The 13,619-nt window shown below is 37.3% G+C and overlaps 1 long non-coding RNA gene across 2 annotated transcripts; it reads right to left on the bottom strand.

The window, feature by feature from the left end:
• Positions 1 to 9,603: 9,603 nt before the first annotated feature.
• On the bottom strand, positions 9,604 to 13,376 carry LOC136671336 (uncharacterized). Of its 2 annotated transcripts, none has more exons than XR_010795699.1 (4): positions 13,247 to 13,376; positions 10,543 to 10,643; positions 10,229 to 10,398; positions 9,604 to 9,731 (listed from the first exon to the last, which is right to left on the bottom strand). It is a non-coding gene; the product is annotated as an uncharacterized lncRNA (long non-coding RNA). The 2 variants fall into 2 exon arrangements; XR_010795700.1 differs by lacking the exon at positions 13,247 to 13,376 and adding an exon at positions 11,367 to 11,463.
• Between the last annotated feature and the right edge of the window lie 243 nt (positions 13,377 to 13,619).

The following is a 13,619-nucleotide window of genomic DNA, read 5'->3' as shown; positions in this document are numbered from 1 at the left end:
GGCTAGCTGACAAGCATGACATGTCCGACAGTAGGAGATTACATCTCGATGCATCTTCGGCCAATAAAAATAACGCAAGACTCTCTCTTGGGCTTTACGAATACCCACATGCCCTGCCATGGGTGCTTCATGTGCCAAGCGCAACACTTTCAACCTTCAACCTAAACTCTTCAGCAACACAATCTGCTCCACAACACTCCAATCTTCAACAGCAGGATGATAAGGAGGCCTCCACTTCCGCATAAGCACTCCCTGATGCATATAGAAGACCTCTGCCGACTCCTCTGTCTCCTCCCGTGTACCAGCCCCCTTACACAATGAGGCCAACTCAGGGTCCTCCTTGAGCTCCTTGATTAAGGTTTCCCTATTAAACTGAGCTGCATCTGATTAACCTAGTTTTCCAAAGAAGGTATCTCCAAGCTCAAATGCTGCCTCCTCCAGCCCTCTCTGTGGAACCACCCCCTTGGGGCGAGACTGGGCACGGGTAACGACACAGGTTGAAAACACCTCAGGATACTCCCTGGCCAAAGCCTCTGTTTCTGGTACCTCACATGGCATGTGACTAATTAAAGGGGTTACCGAAACTTGAACCCCAGCAAGATCATTCCCCAATAGCATAGAAACTCCAGGGACTGGTAATGATGGCACTACTGCTACATTAACATAGCCATTTACCAAGTTAGAGGTTAGGTACACTTTATGCAATGGCATGGCACCAAACAAACTTCCCACACCCTGAAGCAACACTGAAGAGTCATTGAAACTGGCTAATCACGAACCCCTTGTAACAACAAGGACTGAACTGCACCAGTGTCCCTGAAAATTTTAATTTTGGTTTCTGGCTCCCCAGAACCAATGGACACTGTACAGCAGGAGACAAACCCATCATACAGAGAGGGGGTTATTTCAGACTCAGGATCCACACAACTAATAGTCCTCTCTGAACCAACTACCAATGCCACAGATTTTGAAGAGTCAGTATAAGACCCACGTCTGCACTTCTGCAGAACTGGACAACCTGATTTTATATGGCCAGGTTTTCTACAATAATGGCAGATTATTTCTCCCGAGGGAGTAGAATTTACAGGTTTTGAAGTTGACTATGAGGTTTAGAGCCAGATGGCCCTTCCCTATGACTTTTAGTCTCTGCTGATTTAACCTCTATATTAGCCTTTCTCCAACCACTGATCTCTCTTTCACTCTCGACTCCTTATGGGTAAATTCGTAAGTATCTGCCATCATAGCAGCCTTTTTAACTTCAGTCGCCCCATGCTCCTGAATGTACACTTCCTAAAGAACAGGTAGACTATTTTTAAACTGTTCCATAAGAACAAGCTGTTTTAAATCTGCAAAAGTATAAACTTCACATGCTTTCGTTCAAACACTGCCTCCTGCTGCCTAGCTACATCCAAATAGGTTTCCGCTAGCTTACGTCTAAGAGAACGGAATTTGTGCCTGTAAGTTTCTGGCACAACTTCATAGGCATTCTTCACTGCCGTTTTCACCGTGTCATACTCCATGGAGTGTGCAGAATTCAAAGCTGCATAAGCCTCCCGAGCATTCCCCTACAGGACACTCTGAACCAAAACGGTCCAACAATTCTCCAGCCAAGCTAATTCCGTGGCTATATTCTCAAAGGCATCAAAAAACACATCTACCTCGTCTTCCTGAAATTTTGGCATTAGATGTAGACATTTGGATACATCAAACCGAGTCTCATGTCTGCGCTGTTGTTGACTCTCCATCTGCGAGAGTTTAACCTTCTCCAACTCAATCTTAGCTAACTCCAGCTCCCGCAAACTATCCTTCTCCTTCTCTCGCCTACCCTTCTCTGCTTGTTCCCTAGCCAATCTTGCCTCAATGATGGAGTCACTCAAACCTAGGGACTGAGCAAGGATCTACTATCTTAATTTTATTCAAATCTGAATCTACCTCAATCTCATAATATTCAGCAAGCTGGAGCAACTGAGGCTTCTTTAATTTTATCCAGTCCGTTGTCTGCAGATGGGCTTGGATAAAACTTTCCGGATCAAACTGAGACATTTTTGGGAAAAAATTAAAAAAATACCAAAAGCCCCCCAGCCGAAATGAGGACAGACCAGAGACCCCTAACTCTAAGGCTACTAAAATTCAAACACCAAGAGGTAACCTATATTCCCCTATTGGCCTAAAATCCCTAAGTACCACCAAAGTATGACTACAAAACTAAAAGTACTTGACAATTTTGGCCACCTTACCTCAAGTCCTCTCATAGGACTTCTGAAAGAACACATACAACTCAAGAAGCCCCAAGTAGGCCACAATTTCCAACAGGTATTTTTGAGTCAAATCAACACCACCAAATCAGATTTCCTGAGAACTCAACCAAACATACCCAATTACCAAAGGTCTAGACTGTATACAATCAAGCAACTCTGCAATCCAATACCCACCTTAGCAAACAGCTAACCTCAACAGAGCACAAAACTATCAAGTTACAATCAAACAGCCAACAATTAGATCACGAAAATAAGGTGTTGAAATCTATTGTGATGAAATGAGAACTTGGGAGGGTTCACTCTTCTTACCTAAAGATCCTCGAAGAACCCAAGCGCTGACTCCATGGTCGACCAGCCCAAGCATGTAGAGATTATTCAAAAGGGTAGGTAGTAATCTGGAGGTGCAACAGTTTCCAGAGTGCTAGAGAAAAATCAGCGCCAAAACTTCCACCATCTTATATATATCCAAAACGACGCTCCGGTATCTGGCCTCCAAAACCAGAGGTCCTCCCCTTTAAAGGCTCCACTTCAAGATCTCAAGAAAAGTAAGACCCCCCCCCAGTGGCTGGAGTGTGTATTGTGGGAGTCAAGTGTCTATCCCAGTGCACCTAGTTTATAAGAATCTATATTCAACACCATTAACTCTATTGAGAGAAAATCCCAGTTACGAAAATAATCACACCCCTATGTAAGTCAAGGCCTCCTTAATCAACAACATTTTTATTTTGTCAATAAGGTCCATACCACACTTCTGACATATTTCATAAAATATCACCATTTAATATTCTAAACATGTACATAAACAAATGCATACATTTTCAAATGACCTTGCCTTTTCCCCACAGATATCAAATAGAAATCAGAAGAATATCTATTAAACATACCTGAAAACCTGATTTTGGTGGCCTTAAAAGTACACTTACCCTATAATATAGCGTGATTCATATATCAAAGTATATGATCACATTCTAAAGTTGTCATATTGAGAAACAATGATAGAAACATTTTACTTCTCAACCTCAAGTAGACTGTAAGTAATTATTCAAATTTCAAAATTTAACAACCTGGCTATTAGCTCAGACATTACATAATGTGGGTTAAAAGCTAAGTAGAACACTTGCTATTCATCATAATGACACGTTGGCTAGCTGCAGCAAACATTAGAAAAGTAAGCCTAATGCAATAAAAAGTTTTGATGACTTTGTTCACTTGAGATGGCTAAAGAAAAAAACACAAACTTCAAACAAAATGACTGTTACCAACCTGACATGGCGCGCGCTCCTCTGCTCTTTGGGGCTTGAAAACTCCAGAATCCGATAGCTGCTAATCACAACGTATTAGTTGACTGCACAAACTTCTTGTCACACAGCCCACAACACCAACTCACGTTTTTCAGAACAAATTCAAAAAAGCCACACCGATTTCAGCTGTCTAAAATGCTTCATGAAGGCTGTGGTAAATTCAAAGACTGCCCATTACCACTGCTGCAATGCCCATTATCACAAGTGTCTGTGGTGCTGCATCAGCATTCATCTTCCATCAGTTCAACAATTTTTTTCCCCTCGTGTAAGACACCTCTGTGTTGATATCTTATGTGGAAAAAAAATAAATAAATACACACACACACACATTATATTAATTAATTATATTCTTATTGAAAGATGATACAGTAAACATATTAAAAATATTTCAGTGCAAATTTTCTGGTTCAACTTACAATGAACACTAATTATACAACTTTGCTATAAAAACTTTATCATGGAGGTAGTTTAGACCAGTTCTAAAAAAAATATCACTCAACACTAAACACACCCTTGTATTTACAGAAACTTTGAAAAAGCTAAACTTTTTAAGAAATATAATTCTGTTTAAAAATTTCTACAAAAAACAATAAACAAATTTCTTAAAATTGTGTTATTTGTGTTTGGTAGATTATTTCCTGGTTGTAACAATGCTTCTGGGCAATAAATCTTATACAGTTGGAAAGCCTGTTAAATGATGCCACATTTACCTTTTAAAGAGGCGCAACCCACATTCTCAGCTCTACTGCTCATCCCACAAATGCATGTTCCTTACAAATGTGGCACCGTTTAAAGGGGAAATTAACAGGCTTTCCAACGGTATGAGATAAACTGCCAAGAAGCATTGTTACAACAAAAAAAAATAATCTACCAAACACAAATTTCCTTACTTTTTGTGCTAAGTTTATTTTTATAAGATACTCTTTGCAGTTATTTGACATTATTTCATTTGAATTTTGCCAGTCTTTGCTTTCATTATTGTTTTTTGGATTTTGCTGATAAGGTCTTTTGCTTCTGGAATCTCTCCAGAGTCTGCTTCGTGGTTTGCTTGAGTTTTGACAGAAGTTTCAAGGGTGGGTGGGTCTTAGAAGACTACGTTCACCGTGAATCTCCTTTCGTCATCGATTTTGGACTTACAGGTGCTCTGAAACCTCCTCTGGGACCTAGCCACGCCCACCCCACCCCTAAATGGAACAAGCTTTTTTCCCCATACACAGCATCAGGTTAATTATCACTGTTCTGTATTAACCCTGTCATACTACCATAGCTACAGCTTTTTTAGTTAGCTTTCTAGTAACCGCCAACACGCTGTCTGTCACTGGGTTCTCTTGCCTGACCCGTGGAAGCTTTTTTCGCAGGACAAATTTGCCTGTTCTTTACCATGACCCTACTAATCTCTGTATTTTTTTGTTCCCTTTGTCTGGTTTTCTTTCTCCTGTCTCTCTCTCATGCTTTGAGATGTCCTGCTGCTCTCCAGGTGTTGCCCTGATCCAGCCCCTGTGTATCCTGTACAAGATCCTGGCCTTGTCTCATCTACACTATCATGCTTGGCCATGCTGTTTTACCTCAGATTAACTCTGCACCTACTTTTAATTCACACAGAATCCCTGATCACCTTCTCCTTCCTCAGACTCATACATCACTAATATACTACATTTACATTACTATAACCCCTTCATCTGTCATCATTTCACTTTTACTTCTGTTCTGTTCTCTGTTGTGTCTCCGGTGTGGACCCGAGGAGGATGGGTTCCCCGTATGAGTCTTGGTTCTTTCCAAGGTTTCTTCCTCATGTGCTGAGGGAGTTTTCCCTTGCCACTGTTGCCCCTGGCTTGCTCATAGGAGGCTTGGACCCGGATCTCTGTAAAGCTGCTTTGTGACGACTTTTTGTTGTGAAAAGCGCTATATAAATACAATTTGATTTGATTTGAATTAAATTTTAGTATTAAATAGCTGTTACAAACATTATAATAAATAGCTGAATGGTCTGAAGATATTGCAGATGCTCATATTTCTTCCCTATGTGTTTTTTCTCCATTCAGTTGACTAGAATTTTAAAAGGCTTATATTAGTGATTTGTGCAAAAATATGTATGGTCTTGCTTAATGTAATTATTATACTGTCTAGATAAAGTTTTATACAATTTCTTGTATTGTCAAATACGCTTTTTTTTCAACACAATATATATAGCAGGAAGTTTAAAAAAAAAACAGAAGTCTAAAAAAGTGCAGGAACATATGTTTGCAATCTGGAATAAAGAATACAAAACATAAATTAATTGTTATACTGACACAATTCCCAAAGTTAAAAGTCTGCATATTAAATACCAAACACAATGTTATTTTCAAAACACACACAGCATAGCAAAACTAGCACTAAATGTTAATCCCTATTTACAAGCACAATACTGGAGTTTTCTGTTCTTTTTTAAATGCTGAAGCAGTTACTTTCTGTTCTTGTTTCATCAGAAAATAACTGTCACTCTGTTTAAGGTGGAACAGGAGAACTTTTAACTGGATGCTAGCTAACATTAGCAGATGCTAACATACAAATATTCTGTAAAAAAATAAAATAAAATAAAATAACAATTAAAATTTAAGCAGTACATTTCTTCGTAGATGTCTTTCAGTAACTGTAAAACATTTATTTAAATTATTTGCAATTTGCTAAGACACATGGAAGACCTTTACATCCTGAGGTAGTGATAGCTTACAACCCGGTCTCACACCTACTCGTGGTATAGTCACATATATAGGAGACTGCAATTCATGCTGAAAATATGCGATATGTCACGAATTGCAGACTACTATATCACGAGTAGGTGTGACACCGGGTTGTAGCTTAACATTACTGGCTGATGTAACTTTGGTAACTGACAAAGCGACACATTTATGTTATGATTAAAACCAATATTTAACAAAAAATATATTCATTAAGCACATGTAAAATGTTGTATTCTAATCAAATGATATTTAAAAGAGACCGTAGCAAACTGGCTTCAATGGGAAAGCTCCATGGCTGGCGTTGCCAGCTCCCGCACGAGTTATGCACAGGGGCCATGTCTTCATTAATTCAGACTTATTATCCTGGATTTAAGTCCTTTATAGAGTATTTAGTTATTTTTTTATAACGTCTCTTCCTTACACATGTAAACAATCGTACACACACAAAAATGCGTGTATTTGTATAACTAAAAATGTGAGTCTGTAAACAAGTTTTAGTCCCCACACCGAGATTATATCCATCCACACACAGACAAAGAGAGAGTCCACCAGTTTCGCTACACTACACTTTGGTTGGGTTTTTATGTACGGTTTCTAATTCTATATTTTTGTTGTGATATCAGTTATAATTGAATATGTATTTTGTCTCGTTCACCAGTGATATTTTTCAGTTACTGTAGTTAAAACAGCATTTAACTAATCCTTACATATTCATGATAGGATTTACATCACACACTGTAGCTGACACGAAACATAAATCCTTTGTGAACATAGTCCCTACGTTTCATCTGAATTATTCATAACATAGTGAGCGAAGCACTGACCTATGGCTACGTTGAGCCCTACGTGAGCAGTGTGAAGACAGCAATATTAGTAAGCTGATCCCCATAGCAACTGGAAGTTAATTTTTCACAATAAAAAACCTCTGGTGTTTAGTACCTTAAAATTTGTAAACATGCATATTATTATATAACTTCATTCATAACATGCTCTAAAGCTTTTCATAATTTTATATCAAACAAACATCACTATTCTCTCACACTGTGTGTGACACATACTGAGATTTGACATTGATAAATTATGTGCATTCTTTTAATAGCATACTGCTAAACAATACAGTGTCAATACAAACCCATGGTGAAATTAACTTTCCAGATCCTCCTCTTTCTGTAAACATGTATATGTTAAAAGATACATTAAATTACTTATGTTTTATTTAATTATGTGTATCTACTTCTATATATAAATTAAGAGAGGATAAATCTCCTTCAAAATGAAATTGAACAAAAAATTCTAAATTAAAAAAGGGTTTTTTCAGCAGTTCAGTGGTGGTTGAAGTGAGGGGTTTATATATATATATATGTGTGTGTGTGTGCGTGTGTGCGTGCTTTAAAACGTATTTATATATGTATAATGTTTATACAAAATCTCATAAAAAAAAAAACATGGTCAAATCCAACACGTTTAGAGACCAACGACATTCCATACACCTGGACCCCCATGACTACTGACGAAGAACACTCAGAAAAGTGACACTGAGCCTGCTGTGGGCCAACGCTGTTTTCTGACTGTGACTCTGAGCCGAGTGTAGTCAATTCACAAAAAACATTATAAGAACGCAGTACCAAAGCATGGCTCAATGTTGCATGTAGGTATTTGAGTATACACTAAGTAGGCTACGAGCTTATTGTTTTTAGTCCAATACATTTTATAAACTTGAATTCCTGTTTTTTTTTCTTTCATTTGTTTTAAATTATGCTCTAAACGTGTTGGATTCTCCGTGTTAACACGCAGCGTATAATTTCGTGTTAACACGTTAAGTTTGTGTATTTCGTGAATCATGATGCTTTACTGCCACCTACTGGTGTATGGCGTTATTGCTGAAACAACATAAAGCCTTAACTTACCAAATAACGGAAACAATTCCAGTGTTTAATGTTCTGAACAATGTTTATGAGATTTTGTATAAACATTATACAAACATAATATTTATATAAACATAAATACGTTTAAAAGCGCACACACACATATATATATATACCCCTCACTTCAACCACCACTGAATTTACTGCTAAAAAAAGCCCTTTTTTAATTCAGATTTTTTTGTTCAATTTAATTTTGAAGGAGATTTATCCTCTCTTAACATATATAAGTACATACACATAATTAAATAACACATGAGTAAATTAATGTATCTTTACACATAGTATACATGTTTACAGAAAGAGGAGGATCTGGAAAGTTAATTTCACTATGGGTTTGTATTGACACTGTATTGTTTAGCAGTATGCTATTAAAAGAATGCACATAATTTATCAATGTGAATGAATTACGCCTCAGTATGTGTCACACACAGTGTGAGTGAATAGTGATGTTTGTTTCTTATAAAATTATGAAAAGCTTTAGAGCATGTTATGAATGAAGTTATATAATAATATGCATGTTTACAAATTTTAAGGTACTAAACAACAGTTTTTTTTTATTGTGAAACATAAACAGCTTACTAGTATTGCTGTCTTCACACTGCTCATGTAGGGCTCAACGTAGCCACAGGTCAGTGCTTAGCTCACTATGTTATGAATAATTCAGATGAAACGTAGGGACTATGTTCACAAAGGATTTATGTTTCGTGTCAGCTACAGGGTGTGATGTAAATCCTATCATGAATATGTAAGTACGCCCGGATTTGAGGCCTCCCATTGGCGAAAACCTTAAGAAGCGTGTAAACGTGTCAATTTTGGTCACGTTATCACGACAAAATTTTACGTGTCAACACGCAAATTTTTAATAACGTGTTAACGAGCATGTGTTCACACGTTTAGAGCCCAACGCTGTTCTATAAGAGACCAACGCCATTCCATACACCTGGACCCCCATGACTGCTGACGAAGTGACACTGAGCATTACATTATCACTCACACTATACAGTGTAAAAAGAAAATTGCTTCAATTGGTAACAAGTAATTCAATTAAGTTTTTTCAATTTATTTTTTTAAGGTTAAACTTAAACAATTAAGTTGGATAAACTTAATTGAATTACTTGTTACCAATTGAAGCAATTCAATTAAGTTGGATCAACTGTTTTCTTTTTACAGTGTACTTAAAATACAGCTTACATTTAAATAATTTTAAAAGTGTTTTTTAGCATGTTATTTTAGTTTTGCAAATAGGAGTCAAATACCTTTACGCTACTCAGAAATTCAACTTGGTTAAAATAATAAATCTACATTGCACAAATGGAATATTTTAAAATTTTATTGTGAAAACCTCACAAACTTAGTTTTTCACAAAAACTTGTGCATTAAACATACTACAGATGCATCCCATCTCCTCCAAAGGCTGCCCTTCTACTCCTGTACAGTTTAAGGAGTTTTGGCACATGTGTCCAGTGCATCATGAAACTGACTCTTCAGGTTGATGGCAGTTATTCTACGAAACTCACTGCATATCTAGAGAGAGAGAGGAGTAAACAATAGAGAATACAGATTATCAGTCATTACGTACAGAGCCTGAACATTTCTAGACAAACACTGATTCAGTTGATAAGTTATGCAGGGATCCAGACAAAAACCATCCCGTCATCCCAAGGCCAAAAAAATAGCCCACAGGAAAATTGCTCTTTTGGGACGCTTTCGTGACAAATGTTGTGCGCGATAAAACTTGTTGCCTTTAAATAACATTACTGTGGTTGGACAATGCTGTACGCTTCTTGGTTAATAAGTAAATAACTAAAAAAATAAGTAAATAATCCAAACAGCTGATGACTTCGCATTATAACAGTTTTGGAACTGTTCTGGGGAAAAAAAGTTAAGTATCATTTTAGACAAGTAAACTAGATTGGTTCACACTAGGTTTTGCAGTGTGAAACAATCCTACAAAAACTATAAAAAGAAAAATATGCTGAAATGGGCCAGAGTCACAAGTACAGCAAACAAACACTACTCACCTGACTCTCCAAGAACAGTGCTGGCCATCATTCTCGAACCAGACCAACCAGAGGTTCCTGCTCAACAACCTCCTTCCACCGTAAAGAAAATGTTTGGACCCTTTTTATCTATCTCAGCCCTCGTTGCCTTTCTCTCTTCTTCCAAGGAATCCTCACTCAGCCCTGCAGGGCTATATCGCAAACATCTTTATAATCACAAAGATCACATTTGAAGGTAGAACTTTGGTGACATGTAGATAATTTACTGTGACATTTTGAAAAACGACATATCAAGGAACACACACAATTGGAGTGAAATCAGGGCCAGCGTGTACCATGAAATCCATGGCGTACTCTGTGGTGCTTCAACCCAACGTCTGTGTCTTGGCTTGTGAAAGAGCAGATTTTGCACTTCATCTAATGTATCCCTTTTTTCCTTGAAAATGAAAACAATATTAGTGTTAGTATTGTCATTGTACACAATTATAGTTTGTAAATGCAATTACAGAACCACAAACTCTATGTAACGTTATTTAATGTTTTTGTAATTTATTTACACACACACACATATATTACATTTAGCTAAATGTTTTGAGAAACAGACGATGTTAGGTATAGTGCTAGTGCTGTTAGACACCTACGAACTTCTCAAAAGCAAAACAAAAAACAAATAGTAGGTCTGATTCAGACAATACGGATATTTTTGTATCTTTGACGGCTTAATCTTGTAATAACACCCTGCTGCTTTCATATAAATGATATCAGACTAAAGGAGCGTTGTTGTAGTCAGCATCCTGAATTTTCCGTTCTACCTTAAACAGCTCAACAAACACCGAGGAGGCTCAATATAGCGTTACCTATTCCGGTATTTAAGGTGGAATGGAAAAAAGCCAGCCAACAAGATACATAACATTTTCAAAATAGAACATAAAGAAAGCGCTCAGGCTTGTTACAGCCTGCTTGAGTCTGTTACGTTGGGCATTTGATTAAATGAAACAAACGGCTCATATTCAAACTTTCCATGGCTCAGTCGAGTTGGCAAAGTTAGCTAATATAACAATGCCACGGCAACTTCCCTCACATATTCACGGCTTTAAGATAGTGTTAAAACTAGAAACGTAACTTTAAAATGCTTTGTGAACTATCACTAGTTATTTACCTCAATCTTGAATTTCTCCAAACTTCGAGCCACAACAAAGAGGAATCAACCGTCCTTCGCGCGTATTCCCGAACCTCCCACTGAGCATGCGCATGACTAGAACAGAGCATGCGCAGGTTTATCTTAATCAGCAACTTTTCCAAACAAATCTTCTCAACACATTTTTTAGGTTGTGCCTACAGGTTGATCAGAACAATACATTTCGTGTTAGATGAACTATCACACAATTGAGTTCTATTCCCAACTCACTATTTCAATGTATAATCAACTAAATTTGAAGTTAGATTTTTTTACAGTGCAGTCTGTTTTTTTTTTTAAGGTTTATTAAATGTTTGGTTATGGTGGGTAGCATACTTACTGTTTTATCCGAGTCACGTCGACCGTCGATGTTCGGAAGAAAAAGCGGGGCGCACCTGTTGTCGGTACCAGAGATCTGCCTCGCGCAAAGCTTACGTAATGACGTCAGACGTAAAGCTGCTTTAAACTTAATTGTTTCACGTAGTCTCAAAGTAAAAAGTTATTTTGAGATAAAATGTGTGACTTTTAAGTTAATTGAACTCATGAAAGTAAGTTGTAGGAACTAAGGCAAAAGAATTAATTGAGGTTAATGTAAATAAGTCTATAATAGGAACTACTGCCCAAATACACTTTTTAGAGTGTACAAATGAGTATGTGCAAGTGTGTAAAGCTCTGATATTTAAGTACCCTTTTCTGAAGGAAAATGAGGGGAATGGATGTGTGAGTTAATTCTAATAGTGAAAATTACTTTATTGTTGTTTTTATACTTGTTCTTGTATAATTCAATTTGGAAACAGGTTATTTTCATTTTAAATGGCTTGGCCTGCTCTAAGTGTGTAGAATTACATGAGGTTTCGTAGTTACGGCTGGTAAAATATAGCGCGGATAAGCCCGTTGCAGTGGGCAGACAAGGTGCACTATATTCTGAAGCAACTTTGCGGTTGTATTTTTGGTTGTACACAAGGGACCAAAACTTGCTATATGTTGCTGAACAGCTTTTGATTTGCTCTACAACATTTCTTGTCGACTTTTCTTAGTAAGATAGGGATATCCAAACTCAGATATTTCTGTAATGGTAATTTTTATATGTCTCTGTTGAAAGAACTTGTCTGCTTGTTTGTCAGTATATTCATTTCTAATCGTCAACAGAGCTCAAAAACTAAGTGTATGTCAGGTCAGCTCGAGGTCAATGCTTTATTAGAACAAACCACATCTTGTATATCAAACTGAGATGTCTCTAAGGAAACTAAGCTTGCAGAAACATCGAGTGATTATCTTATGGTTATGACGTATAAACTACCTATATAAATATCTCTGTGAAAACATCTCCTTTGTCCACATTCACATAGTACTCTCTGCTATTGTATGTTGACCACCTTAAGGTTAAATAAACTACTTTCTGATTCCAAATGCTCTGTTAGATTTCAATTCTTAATACTTGTACTTTTTTTCTCCATCACAATTTCAAAAATACATATCAAATTCAAATGTGTACACAGTGCACATTTTAAAATGCTTGTGACAATGATACATGTGTACGTTGAACGTTTTCAAACCCATGCCTTCTTTTTTGTACAAGACTCTGTGTATAATCAGTAATGTTGGAATTGAAATGTCCAAAATTGGAATAATCTGAAATATGTAACATGGAAAAGGTTAAGTACTAGCTGCCTGAGTACCATTTTCAAATGACCAATCATATGTTGCATTAACTTAATAAAAAATAAATAAAAACTACACTGACATACTACCATCTGGCCACAAATGGGAGTGTGTGTCCACAATTCCATTTAGACCTAACAGGTGGTGGTGGGGTCTTAGGTCCGAAAGGCCATTTAGTCGAGAAAATAGCAGTTGCTTACCTCTTCGTAGTACCACACCATCCCAATCCACATATATGATACGCTGCTTGGTGGACCTTATCGGCCTAGCGCGCGGCGCACCCTAGACGATTTTTTTTGCAGAGCCCGGGGTCGGGTCCTGGGCACACGTGGTGGGAGCTAAAAATCCTCAAAGTTTGGGCCTTTTACCCGCAATTCTGCATCAATCCACCAGGTGGCTCCCGGAACGTCTCGATTCCAATATATTCCATTACATTCCATTACAGGCAAATATATTGGGATTGGGATGGCGTATATATTTATCATTCGTTGAAGTGTTTTGTAATGTTTTTAATACTTTTAACATGCCCAACATCCATAGACATTAACATTTTAAAGTGTTGGCTACTTTGAT

This window comes from Hoplias malabaricus, chromosome 16, assembly GCF_029633855.1.
Source record: "Hoplias malabaricus isolate fHopMal1 chromosome 16, fHopMal1.hap1, whole genome shotgun sequence".
NCBI lineage: Eukaryota > Metazoa > Chordata > Actinopteri > Characiformes > Erythrinidae > Hoplias > Hoplias malabaricus.
Note: the sequence above shows the minus strand (reverse complement) of the source record. Positions and strands in the feature narration are given on the sequence as shown.